The sequence below is a fragment of the Pristis pectinata genome, chromosome 5 (assembly GCF_009764475.1).
Source record: "Pristis pectinata isolate sPriPec2 chromosome 5, sPriPec2.1.pri, whole genome shotgun sequence".
Lineage (NCBI taxonomy): Eukaryota > Metazoa > Chordata > Chondrichthyes > Rhinopristiformes > Pristidae > Pristis > Pristis pectinata.
This window is the reverse complement of record NC_067409.1, coordinates 76,381,196-76,394,780: the sequence shown is the minus strand read 5'-3', so window position 1 is coordinate 76,394,780 and position 13,585 is coordinate 76,381,196. Positions and strand designations below refer to the sequence as shown.

The 13,585-nt window shown below is 41.4% G+C and overlaps 1 protein-coding gene across 1 annotated transcript in view; it reads right to left on the bottom strand.

The window, feature by feature from the left end:
* The window catches only part of LOC127570301 (ataxin-1-like), a 245,768-nt gene that overhangs the window by 152,754 nt on the left and 79,429 nt on the right, over positions 1 to 13,585 (bottom strand). Inside the window, 1 exon segment of the mRNA XM_052015724.1 lies at positions 6,959 to 7,111. The gene's annotated coding sequence lies outside the window, so the exon portion shown is untranslated.

Here is a 13,585-nt window from a genome sequence, read left to right as displayed (position 1 = left end):
ATGGCAGGATTCTTACCAGTGTGGAGGAACAGAGATATCTTGGGGTCCAAGTACATAGATCCCTCAAAGTTGCCACGCAAGTTGATAGGGTGGTCAAGAAGGCGTATGGTGTGCTGGCCTTCGTTGAGTTCAAGAGCCGAGAGGTAATGTTGCAGTTCTATAAGACTCTGGTTAGACCACACTTGGAATATCGTGTTCAGTTCTGGTCACCTCATTATAGGAGAATATGGAAGCTTTGGAGGGGGTGCAGAGGAGATTTACAAGGATGCTGCCTGGATTAGGGAACATGCCTTATGAGGAAAGGTTGAGCATGCTGGAGCTTTTCTCCTAGGAGAAACGGAGGATGACAGATGACTCGATAGAGGTATATGAGAGGCATAGACAGGGAGGACAGCCAGCACCTTTTCCCCAGGGTGGTAATGGCCAATACTAGAGGTTAAGGTGCGTGGAACAAAGTTCAGGGAAGATGTCAAAGGTAGTTTTTTTTTACACAGAGAGTGGTGGGTGCCTGGAATGCACTGTCGGGGGTGGTGGTAGGGGATGATATGATTAGGGCCATTTAAGAGACTCTTAGATAGGCATATGGATGAAAGAAAAATAGAGGGTTATGGAAGATGAAGTAGAGACTGGGATAGATTGAATGTGGGTAAGGTTTATATAGGTCAGCAGAGCATCGTGGGCCAAAGGCCCCGTACTGTGCTGTTCTATGTTCCATGTTTTTTGCTGATATTTCCATGAACAAGGCATATCATAAGCAGCTTTCGACACAATCAAGCTACCCTTGGTTAGACCACATCAGGTGTTCCAAGTAGTCTGAGCACCACATCATTAGGAAGGATATATTAACATTAGAGACAAATCTATGAAAAATTTCCAGAATAGAAAAGGTTAATTGTGACAATTTGATTAAAGTTTTCGAGAGATATTTTCAGTGTCCTGGCTAATAGTTATTTCTCAAATAACAACACTAAAACATCAGATTATCTGGTCACTGTAACATTTTTGTTTGTGGGACCCTGTTGTGCACAAATTAGCTGTCATGTTTACAAAGGTGATTAACACTTCAGGAAGACTTCAAAGAACTTTGAAATATCTGCAAAGGATGTAAAAGGATCATATGAATGCAAGTTAGGTTGTGGCCTAAAAAAATTACTGCCAAGGCTTTCAGGGGTGATCAGTAACTACTAATGCACACACATGGCATATGTTAATAGATGGCATAAAGTCACAGAGCACAGACACAGGCCCTTTTGGCGCACTACGTCCCTGCTGATCATCAAATATCCATCTACAGAAATCCTATTAACCAGCTTTTGATCCATAGCCATCTATGGCTTAGCAATGCAAGTGTTTGTCTAGATATTTCTCAATTGTCGTGAGAGACTTTGTCTCCACCACCCCCTCAGGCAGTGCATACCAGATTCCAACCATCCTTTGGGTGAAAAAATTCCTCAGATCCCCTCGAAACCTCTTCCCCCTTACACTAACCCTATGTCTTCTAGTTTTTAACAACTCTGTTACGGGAAAAAATCTCCTGCTATCTAGTCTGTCTATGTCCCTCAATCAGCCCACCTCCCCAACCCCCGTCCTCTTCCACTCCAAGCAAAACAAACCCAGCCCATCCAGTCTCTCCTCATAACTGAAACCTCCATCCCAGGCAATATCCTACTGAACCTTCTCTGCACTCTCTCCGGTGCAAACAAGTCCTTTCTATAGTGTTACTACCAGAACAATATTCCAGCTGTGGTCTAACTGGTGTTTTATAAAGCTGTACCGTTACCTCCCTGCTCTTATATTCTATCCCCAACTAATAATGTTTTCACACATATCAACTGATATTCTGTCAATTTTAAATCTGAGACAGAGGTTTCAGTTATGAGCAGAGACTGGATAAGCTGAGTTTGTTTTGCTTGGAGTGCAGGATGATTGGGGTGGGGGGCGGGGGGCTGATTGAGGGACATAGGATGGAACATTTAATTTCACTGGCATCCTGCATGATGAGTCTCTTCATTGTAATGTCATGGAACATGAAGCATACCATCTTGGATAATCCCCTGAAGGTTCTACTGATCCAGATATGTCCTTCAAAGTTCTACAGATTAATCTATGAAGATTCAAATTTGACAAAGGCTTCCTGTAGCATTTGGTTACCACAACAATTGGAGTGATCATTACAGTCAAACAAGCTGGCCACAATCTTCTAATTGAAATTCTCTGGACACTTGCATCAATTTGGATACCAGCATGCCTCTGTGTTCATTCTGATGTCCCCATCTGCACCTTGACTAATTAAGAATTTTTCAAATTTACTGAAGAACACAACCTGGCCTGATGGAAGAAAATGAGAATAATGATGGCCTGCATCCTTGGGAACCTGTCACAGCAGTGATGATTCTGGGAATTCTGCTCATGTGTCAAGGTGTTGATATTGCAGTGAGAATCTTGATTGAGCCTTTGTAATACTGTTGATCTGTTGGTGCAGCAGATGAAAAACTTACCGTCATCAAGTTCCCCATGGCAACTTGGAAGGACTCTGAAGCATAATAATTCAGGTCTAAGAACATCTTAAAACCATAACAGAGTGTGCTCACAATGGACTGCAGCTTCAGCAGAGGTGCAGAATAATCACACAATTCAGTACCCACTACAGCTCCTTCAACTCCACTCAGTTTCTCCAAATCAAACTTGTAGCTATTGGACTGATGTGGGCCCAAGCTACATTCACCTTTTTGTGGATAGATGGAAAAGTCTTTGTTTCCATCTTTCTTGGACCCATTTCCCCAACTCCTTCCAGTACATTGATGACTCTATTCCTGCCTTCATACATAAATTGAAAAATTCATTACTTTTGCTGTCAAGTTCCACCTGCTCTCACTTTTATATGGTCCATCTCTGACTTACATTCCCTCTCTGAACCGCCCTGTCTCCACCTTAGGTGATAGGCTAGCCACAAACATCTATTACAAGCCTACAAATTCCCTCAACTATCTTGACTGCACTTCCTCCCACTCCTCCATTCTCCCAGTTCCTCTATCTCCATTGTATTTTGCTCTTATGACGAGACTTTCCAGATAGGTGCCTCTGAAATATGTTCCTTTTTCCTGAATCCCCTTCCATAATGGACAGAGCCCTTGATCACATCTCATCTCTCTCCCACACCCCAACTCTCATCCCATCTCCTCCTGGACAGAGCAAGGATAGAGTTTTCCTGGTCCTCATCTTCCAATCCACCAGCCTCCACATTTAATGGATCATCCTTCCTAATTTCTGCCAGCTTCAACAAGATTCCAAAACATCCATCCCTCCCTCCATCCTCTCTGCAACATAAACTAACGATGTTCCTCTTTCCCAGTTCTTTTGAAGGCTCTTTGAACTGAAACATTAACTCAGCTTCACTTTCCACAGATGCTGCCTGGCCTGCTGAATGTTTCCAGCATTCTCTGTTTTTATTTCAGATTTCCCGCATGTGCTGTTTTTTTGGATATATACTTAGTAAATTAAACACCTGTCTTTCATTCATTGCATCATTATTAGATCCAGAATCAAAGCAGCTGAGAATGTGAAAAGCAAGTTTCACCAGCTCCAACAAGATTCCATCACCAGACACATCTTCAGCTCCTTCTCTGGTCCACTTTTCCATTCCCATGCAACCACTCCCATTCTTAAACCACTTTCCCATGCAATTGCAGGACGTGTAACACCTGTTCCTTTCACCTGAATTGATTTGACAGTAGCTCTCTTAAAATTCATTTTCTGGGATCTGGATGTCACTGCCCTCAAAGTTGATGGTGAGCCACCTTCCAAAACCATTGCAGAAGTTCCAAAGAGGATGATATATTGGTCAGGATGGTGTGTGATGTGAACTGCAAATAAGTAACTGAGGTGAATAATGTTTAGGGTGGTGAATGGGGTGCCAATCAAGCAGGCTGTTTTGTTCCGGATGGCGTCAAGCTTCTTGAGTGCTGTTGGAGCTGCACTCATCCAGGCAAGTACAAAGTTTTCCATTAGGCTTGAGGATGATAGAAAGGCTTTGGGATGTCAGTAGGTGAGTCACTCGCTGCAGGATGCCCAGCCGCTGACCTGCTCTTGTACCCACAGTATTTATGTGGTTGGTCCTATTGAGCTTCTTGTCACTGGTGAACCCAGGATGTTGACGGTGGGTACTCAGTGATGGTAATGCCATTGAATATCCAGAGTGTGTGGTTAGATTCTCTCTCTTGTTGGCAATGGTAATTGCCTGGCACCTTTAGAGTGTGAATTTTACTTACCACTTATCAACCCATGCCCACGGGTTTATACTCCCTGTTCCGTTTTAGTCTCTGCTTTCTGTGCCTCTGTACTATAATAACAAAAACCTGCATTTATATTGGAGGCACAAGAGACTGCAGATGCTCGAATCTAGAGCAAAAAATGAGCCATTGGAGGAACTCAGCGAGTCAGGAAACGTTGCCTGTCAAATCCCCTCTGCAGATGCCTGACACTGAGTTCTTGCAGCAGCTCATTTTTTGCACCTGCATTTATATAGCATTTTTAAGGTATTAAAATAATCCAAAGCGCTTCACGGTTCATAACCAAACAAAATTTGACACCAAGTTAAACAAGCAGAAATTAGCAAGGGTGACAAAAAGCTTGGACATAGGAACTTGCAGGTAGAGAGATTTAAGGAGCTGAAGATATGGTTGCCAATGGTGACCATTAAAAATTAGGACTGTGTGGGAAGTCAGAATTGGGAAAACATAGGAATTTCTGAGGATTGTACAGGTGACAAAGGTGAAGCCAGGTAGGATTGTGAAAACTAGCTTGAGAATTTTAAATAAAGGCCTCAGCAACGGATGGAATCCCAGCTAAAGTTCTAAAAACTTTAGTCACAAATCCACAACATCATCATCTCCATCTGGGAAAAGGAAGAAATTCCAAGGGATTTCAGAGATGCCATAATCCTGACCGTCTCCAAGAAAGACAGCCCTGTAAACTATGGATATCAACTGCTCATCCAAGTACTGGTTAAATGTGACAAAGGTTTCTGCCTCCATCATTCTTTCAGGCAGTGAGCTCGGCACCCAAGCTCTTAAGTGAAAAAGGTTTCCTTAACACTTCTCTAATCTATTTAAGAATTAATTTAAATCTACTGTCCTTTGACCTCCCAATACCTAGTTATTAATCTCTCTGCCAATGGAAACAGACCCTTCATATCTTAAGTCCCTTCTCTTCCATTGATGGAACTTTAAAACTTCCTTTGTAACTTTAAATTATTTTTACTTCCCCAATGATCAAGTGACCAGTAGCAAAGTTTCATCAATAGTAACTCTGATATTGATAGGTTAATCTATTTCAATAATGTTGGTTAAGGGATAACTCTTAATCTAAGTAGCTGAGAAAAATCCCTTGCTGTATGGTCCCTTCAGACCTTTTATATCTACAGACAACATTTTAATGTCTCATCCAAAAGACAGCAAAGTTCTTGGTTTACTTGTGTTATATATATAATGAGCAAAAATCAAACTGCTAGAGGAACTCAGCGGGTCAGGCAATATCTGTAAATCTTTAAGTGTACCCATTTCCCTCTACAGATGTTTAATTTACGTTTTTCTTGTGAATGTTGTGTATCAGATGCTATGTGCCTGTGATGCTGCTGCAAGTAAATTTTCACTGCACCTGTGCATACATATACTTGTGCATATGACAATAAATTTGACTTTGGACAATCCTCCAGCAGTTTGTTTTTCGCTCCAGATTCCAGCATCTGCAGTCTCTTATGTCTCCACACACACACATATATATATATTACTCCCCCTGCACATTCTGCTCCATTCATAAAATTTCACTGAAGTCAACAGAACTGAATATTGGAAATAGAGTACAAACTATACTTGTGTGTTAAGAGGAAGAAACAACATTTGCATCTTGTTGTTCTCCCTCAGTTCTGCACTGCAGACTCCGGCTAGATAATGTGCTCACGTGTCTGGAGTGAGACTTGAATCAGTAACCTACTGACTGGAAGTTCTGAGTGATACAATGCAGCCACAGCCGAAATCAACTTTCAATTCACAAGCAAAGGGCTAAACAATATAGTCACTAACCGAGATGGTAGGGCACAAAAAAAACACGAAAGAGCATTACAGTGGGCTGCATTTGTGTCTTTGTAAGGTTAAGCACGCTACTGATGATATTAACTTTACTCACTATACCCTCTAGGATGGTGAAATTTGTGCATTGCCTATTTTAATGAAAGACTTTGCATGACTCTTAAATGAGGAAGTATCATTTTATATTCTTATGTATCAGGAGTTTCACAATCCACATCTCATTGCTGGAATATTGTACCACTGTACTATTTAATCTAGATTCACCTTTTTTGGTTCCTTGTTCCAACTTAATTACCACTGATTAAATTGCATTAATTATCATCCCAATTACATAACAACAACGTGCAAACATAAAGCAACATTAACATTGAAGATACCTTGAGCTGTTTCACAGAAAAGTTACCAACAGTAAACTAAAACTAAACAAAAAAATATCGGGCAATGAGAAAGAGAGCTAATATTTCAGGTTGATAACCTTTCACCAGAACTAGTTAAAAGGTTTTTTGAATTTAGTTGCAGTTCCCACATCCCCATTATTTTTAATTTCTGCACCATCAACAAACTTGGGAGATGTTGCTTGCTTTATTCTTCCAAATCTATAAAGGTCACGTCATGGATTATAATAGTACATTAAATTTATAATTTTCTAATCAACTCTTCAAATTAAGACTCTAACTGTAATGGCTTACAGAAATATACATTGGGAAACTTCCACAGAAAAGCAAACAATTTGAATGTCGCAATTTCTCGTTTCTTTTAGCCAAACAATTTTTTGCTCTTTCCTCATTGTATTTCAGATCTGGCTGAATATATAGCTTCTGCAAAATCTACATAAGGGATAAAGTAATTTAGACAAGAATCTTTAAACTTACCCATAAAATTAATCACTTAATGTCAAAAATCCCTGCAAGAAATTTTATGTCCCCTTTTCTGTATAACAGGATTTGAGTTGTGTAGCAGTTCCAAAGTTGTCAATTTCTCTTTAATCTCGGGAGCTATGAGCTTCCAGTACCAGCAGATAAGTTCTGTGATTGAATGGGAGAGAGAGAGAGAGAGAGAGAGAGAGAGAGAGAGAGAGAGAGAGACACACATTATGGAAGTTCTCATTCTCAGCTTCTTGTAGAGGAACTACAATGCCCTAACTACACCATTTTACAGCCACGTCACATGACACCCAACTAGGAAATGGAATTCATGGTTCAAATGCAACGGCTAATTATGAAAGAATTATGTTGCTTGACAATGGTAGGAAGTATAGACAAACAAACAGATTTTTTTTTTAAAAGCATCTTATTAAATGTTGGAGTTCAGAGAATTTGGGGGTTTGTTCCTGCAGGGTAACATTGAGTGCTTTACCTACTTTGACACCAATCATACAGATTACTCTTTTTAAAAGATTTGTTTTCCTCTACATCCAAACCACTAATAACGTCTTTTCTTCCCCCTATCATACTCAATCTTCCTCCCTTTGGGCACTCACTTAACCTACCTCAACCCCTTGGCACTCCTTATGTGCATCTTGGAGATACAAGAAATTCTGCAGATACTGGAGTCTGGAGCAATACACAAAAAGTGCTGGAGGAACTCAGCAGGTCAGGCAGCATCCATGGAGGGAAATAAACAGTGGATGTTTCGGGACTGACCATTAACCAGTGGGTGTGAAGGTAAAGATCAGGCACCTGCGCTCTCTGCTGCTGACTCTCCACTGAGCCGAGCGAAGGAGCAGTGACTTGCTGAGAAGAGGAGCTGGATACATGTCACACCTGGCTCATAGCTTTAGGACAGGAACAGCTGATGTACAAAGTGCAGGGTCACAGATCTTGTGGAGAAAGGTAAGTACGAATGAGTACTTGACTTATTTTACTTCATGCTTTGTAATTAGTTGCTGGTATTTTTATTGTTTAATGATTTTTAACTTTTTTCCCCAAAGTATTTAAATCAAGGGATATGGGCCAAACGCAGGCAAGTGGGAACCTTGGTTGGCATGGACTGGTCAGGCCGAAGGGTCTATTTCTGTGCTGTATGACTCTATGACTCAAATAGCTTTGAAGTTCTCTGGCTATCAGACATTTAAAAATCCTATTAGTGGGAAAGCTGTCCTGAGCTGTCCGGGTGTTCTGGGGTCAGGGGCTCTGAACATGCTGCTCAAGGTCTACTCACCAGGTAGATGCTGTTCTTTACAGGACGCCTGTTGTGTCCCGGGAAGGGGCTTGTGCATCCATCCACACCTCAGTAAAGGCAGTGTAGGTGGGCAGGCAGGCAGGGATGGGGGACAATGAGGCCAGGCTGCTGACCGAATCCAGGACAATCCCCTCCAGTGATGTAGGTTGAAACAGGGCCTAGTACTGTGCCTATGGCACTCCACCAGTAACTTTACTGCCAACCTGAAAATAACATGTTTATGCCTACTCTCTGTCCATTAACCAATTGTGAAACCATGCAAATATACACTGTATTTCTATGTGCTGACATTTTATGTAACAGCCTAGTGGGGCACCTATCTGAATTCCTGTTACAAATCCAAGTGCATTGCATTCGTTGGTTCCCTTCCCACTTTCACCCGTCACCTCCCAGCTTCTGACACCGGTCCAACTCTCACCCCCCTCCATCTGCCTATCAACCCCCTCACCTGGATCCACCTATCACCTGCCAGCTCTTGCTCCATGCCTTCCCTCCGCTTTTTTGTATCCCACCTCTTTCTTCCAAGTCCAGATGAAGGGTCTCAACCCCAAATGTCGACTGTCCATTTTCCTCCATAGATGCTGCCTGACCCACTGACTTCTTCCAGCAGTTTGTGTGGTGCTCCAGCTTCCAGCATTGGCCGTCTCTTGTGTCTCCATTGGTTCCCCTTGCTAGTTACATCCTCAGAAGAATCCATTAGACTTGTTAAGTATGATTTCTCTTTCATTAAACCATGTTAACCCTGCCTAAGTATACCACAATTTTCTAAGTGCCCTGTTCAAACTTCCTTAACAGTAAACTCTAACATGTTCCCAGCACCCGATGTTAGGTGAATTAACCCATAATTCCCCATGTTTTTTCTTCCTCTCCTTGAGTAGTGGGGTCACCCATCAAACTACTGACACTGCTGCAGAATCTGGGGATTCTGCATCTACTTTCTCTGCGCAAATGTTTTTTTTTAGCATACCTCAGATGTAGGCCATCAGATCCTGAGGATCTGTCTACTTTTAATCCCATTAACTTCTGCAGCAGTTTTTCTTTACTAATAGTAATAATATTCTTAAGATCTTTATTTAGCCTTGGATAGAACACTATTCCTCTGGAGATTTCAAGTCAAGTCGAGTTATTGTCATGTGCACAAGTATGGTAGGTACAGGGATAATGAAAAACCTGCTTGCAGCAGCATCACAGGCACGTAGGTTGAGACAACATACAGAATATAAGTTATACATAAATTATACCTATTATTATTACTTCGCAATGAGAATTATAAAATAGTCTATTAAATTATTGACCTTGTTTATCTTTCTCTATATTACTTTGTTTTATTCAAATCTATATGCAAGTCACAATGATCTTTTGTGTGCACCGCTCCATTGTCCAGTTGTCTGGCACTGCCCTCTCCTGGTTCCATTCCCATTTATTCAGCTCTAGCCTTAGAATCTCCAGCAATCTCTTACCTCCTCCTGCTCTGGTTCTATCCTTGGGCCCATCCTATTTTTCATCCACACTCTGCACCTTAAAGTTATCAAACCTAAACAGGCTCTACAAATGTGTCACCAACACCAAGCTGTATCCCAGAACCACTTCCACTGACTCCTCCACTGTTTTGCATTTGCCACACCATATGTCCACTATATAGTACTAACTTGTGCAAATTTCATCCAAATATATTACAAAGTTCAAAGCCATCAATTCAGTTCCTGTTACAAAATACATTCCTTAGTCACTGACTCCAACGGTCTATCTGCAAACTCTCCTGAGGCTGAACCAGATTACTCCCAAACTTAACATGCTAACTGACATCGAGCTGAGCTGCTGACCCCCTCACCAGGACTGGCTACTTCTAGCTCTGTGACATCAGGCATCTCCAGACCTGCCACTGCTCATGTACTACCAACACCCACAATGATGCGTCCAGAGTCGGCTAGTAAAATGCTCCCCTGTAGCCTTAGAATCTCCTACAATCTCTTACCTCCTCTTCCTTAAGTATGAGCCAATCCAAAATTCTACTCCTTGTAATTCATGGCAAGTTCCATACACTGTTCTCATTGACCTAAATTAACTCCCATTTCAGCAACATCACTATTTTAAAATCCTCTTCCTTATTTTCAAATCCTTCTGCGGTATTGATCCTCTCTATTCCTGTAACCTACCCACTCTTTGAGATTGTGCACCCCTCCGCTTCTTGACATTTCTGATAGTCATTCCTCCACCAATGGCAATTGGACTTCAAAGACCAAGGTCCAAAGCTTTGGAATTCCCTGTCTAAACCTCTCCACCTTCCCCTCCTTCTTTCAGATACTCCTTAAAGCCTACCAGCTAATCAGAGATTTGAAAAATGGAAATGAGAGGGCAGAGAAGTGAAACCACATGTGGCATTCCTACTCATCCGAAGTCTATGTCTAAAGTCTGGTAATTTCCGGCTTTCCCTTTTACTCAATTGTTCTAAAATATACAATATTTTACATTCTACGCATTTGTAGAGAATGTAAAAGTTTTGAGATTCCACATTCTCAGTTTGCATTATGGCTTCATATTTGTTCACCTTGGCCAAACCATCCTGCTCTATTGTCACAAATTCACAACGGTTACAACTGAGTGACCACTGTAATTATGTTGCCTCACTAGTATGATGTAACCAGTTGTAACTTCATCCAAATCAACCACTACAGCTCAATTAAGACTTACGCAAGAGAAATTATTTCCCAAGTGAACGCCCAAGTGAAAACTATTTGTGCAAGGATTTGTTAACATTTATCAATATAAGGTTGCCAACATATCCATTTACAACCAATAGTTTAAATAGGAAGTCAATTCACACTGCATTTATATCTGCTGAGCTTTGCCATAGAAAAGCCCCAACCATAGTTGGTAATCTGGCAGAACAAATGGGAAGGTTCTTTCGGGAATACTAAAGGGCATAGGTTTAAGATGAGAAGAAGGAGGTTCAAAGGGGGGTCTGAGGGGTAAATTTTTCACACAAAAAGTAGTTGTATCTGGAATGAGCTGGCAAGGGAGATGGCGGAGGCAGGAACAGTAGTGATATTTAAGAGGCATCTTGACGGGTACAAATGAGCAAGATGTGGAAAGATATGGAATTATTGCAGGCAAGTGAGATTAATGCAGATAGGCATGATAGTCAGCACAGATGTGAACAACTCTATAACTCTATATTCATTTTGTAAATAGGAGCTAAAAACTGCAAGACACCTTTTATTATGGACCACACCATCCTCTTGAGCTTGGTTCCCAAATGCCTTGAATGGATTTTCCCCATACATTAGAGTAGATCTGCAGCTATAAAATAGAAGCTGCCCTGAAAACCTCATCTCAATAACCTAGAATTTGCTCAGAAAATAAACGTACAGTACATGGATGATTATTGCTTGGAAAAACCCAACCAAACAGTTGTGAGGAAGAGACATGTGAGTAGTGCATCATCATTGCTAAATGATTTGTAATGCTCCATCAGTAACATCTCCACGACTTTCATGAAATTACTGAGTTTATATTATTAAAATGAATTAAACTCAGAGCAGGCATTTACCAATATTATGAATGCATTTAATCATACTCCTTCTGTTCCTGCAATGCAAATAAGAGGCCTAGAAAGAGGACAATTGAAACTCCAGAATTTCACAACTGCAGGCCGTACTTGTTCCTTTTTTTAAAAATATCATTAATTATATTTTCTTATTTTTCAGTTGGTTTTCTTAGTCTTCATTCAATCTTTCCCTCCGTCTAGGTTTTTCAGTGTCCAGCTAGATTCAAATTCATCCTGTTTCTATCCCTATTCCTCCTCCTTTCATAAATCTTGGTGTTAAGCAAGTGGACTGCTATTCTGCACCAAGATCCTTAAAGCCTCATTCACCCCCTTGCTACGTCATCATCGACTTCACTTACAGAATTTTGTGGTGTTCAGAATTATTGACCTAAGACTTCTGGAAAAAAAAACAGATTGCAGTGGGATATTCAGCCATTGCTAACTGGGCTGGTTTCATGTCGCACTGAACTCACCACATGTGGAAACTTTATGAAATATAATGACAGTGCAAGTCTCTTTTCAGCATGAGTATCCCTAACAAGACTGGATCCAGGTTTGATGGAAGACAGATTCAGGTTTGATGTCTGTGTGCTTTAGCTCAAGGTGACACTTCACTCAGTTATATCAGGTCTCAGTACTTACATGCAAACAGCTCTTGCACACTAACTTTTTCATTCTGGAGGTGTAGTCATTCATGCCAAGCCAGCATTTATTGCTCAATCCTCATTATAGCTGAATTGAAGTCAAACAAAGTGCAGAGTGGGTAAGGATGTCTGAGTTGCATTAATCAACTAGTTGGAATTTTACTAGTTTCTGGTCACTGGTAACAGCTTTTAATTTCCACATTTTGTTTTCAAAACAAGTTGAATTTAAATGCCCAGCGTATCAATGCTGGAGATGAACACTGACTTTCCTGATTACTAACCAGATCACTCAGCCAATAACTTAGACAAAGAAATTCACCTCCCCTGCACCAGCAGCTTGAAACACAAAGAATTGTACACAGGAGCCTATTTACTGAAACCAAGAGTGAGTGTTAAGCAGACATATGAAGAGTGACTGTCCTGTGTGAGTAGTGTTAAATTTTGTGGCTGGAAAAAAACACAGGCCCCAAATCAATGCCTTTCCCAGATGCACTTCCGGTGAGCACTGTGGACCAGCAGTAGCAGTGGGTTTGGATTCTCCTCAAATTCAGTTTCCGTTTCAATGTCTATATGAGTCTTTGCCACTGTCAACTATGGCTCTGTTGGTAGTACCCTGGCCTCTGAGTCAGAGGGCTGGAAATTCCTAACGTGCATAACTATGTTGTACTACGAGACAGAATTTCAGTTGAGAAGGTTATGGATTTAAGTCCAACTCAGAACCTTCAGGTCGTAATCCATGCCGACTCTCTAGTGCAACACAGAGGGCGTGCTGCACTGACCCAGGTAGAATCATGGAAATTTACTACATAGGAGGAGGCGATAGCCCCTTTTATCCAAAAATGGAGCTGGTTCCCACTTCCCAGCTCTGTACCCAGCCTAGATGGTTACAGCAATTCAAGTGCTCATCCAGGTACCTTTCAAATGCATTGTGGGGGGGGGGGGGGGGGGGGGGGGGGAGGTTGTGTCTGCATCATTCTTTCAGGCATGTGCCATCTGACTTTGTAGACTGAGACCCCAGATGGAAAACTCTGTTGAAGAAATGCAGGGGAGTTAGACCCAGTTCTGGGGTCAATATTATCCCTCAATCAACAAGTGTGTACGCGAGTGGTAGAATCTGGGGGTGAGGT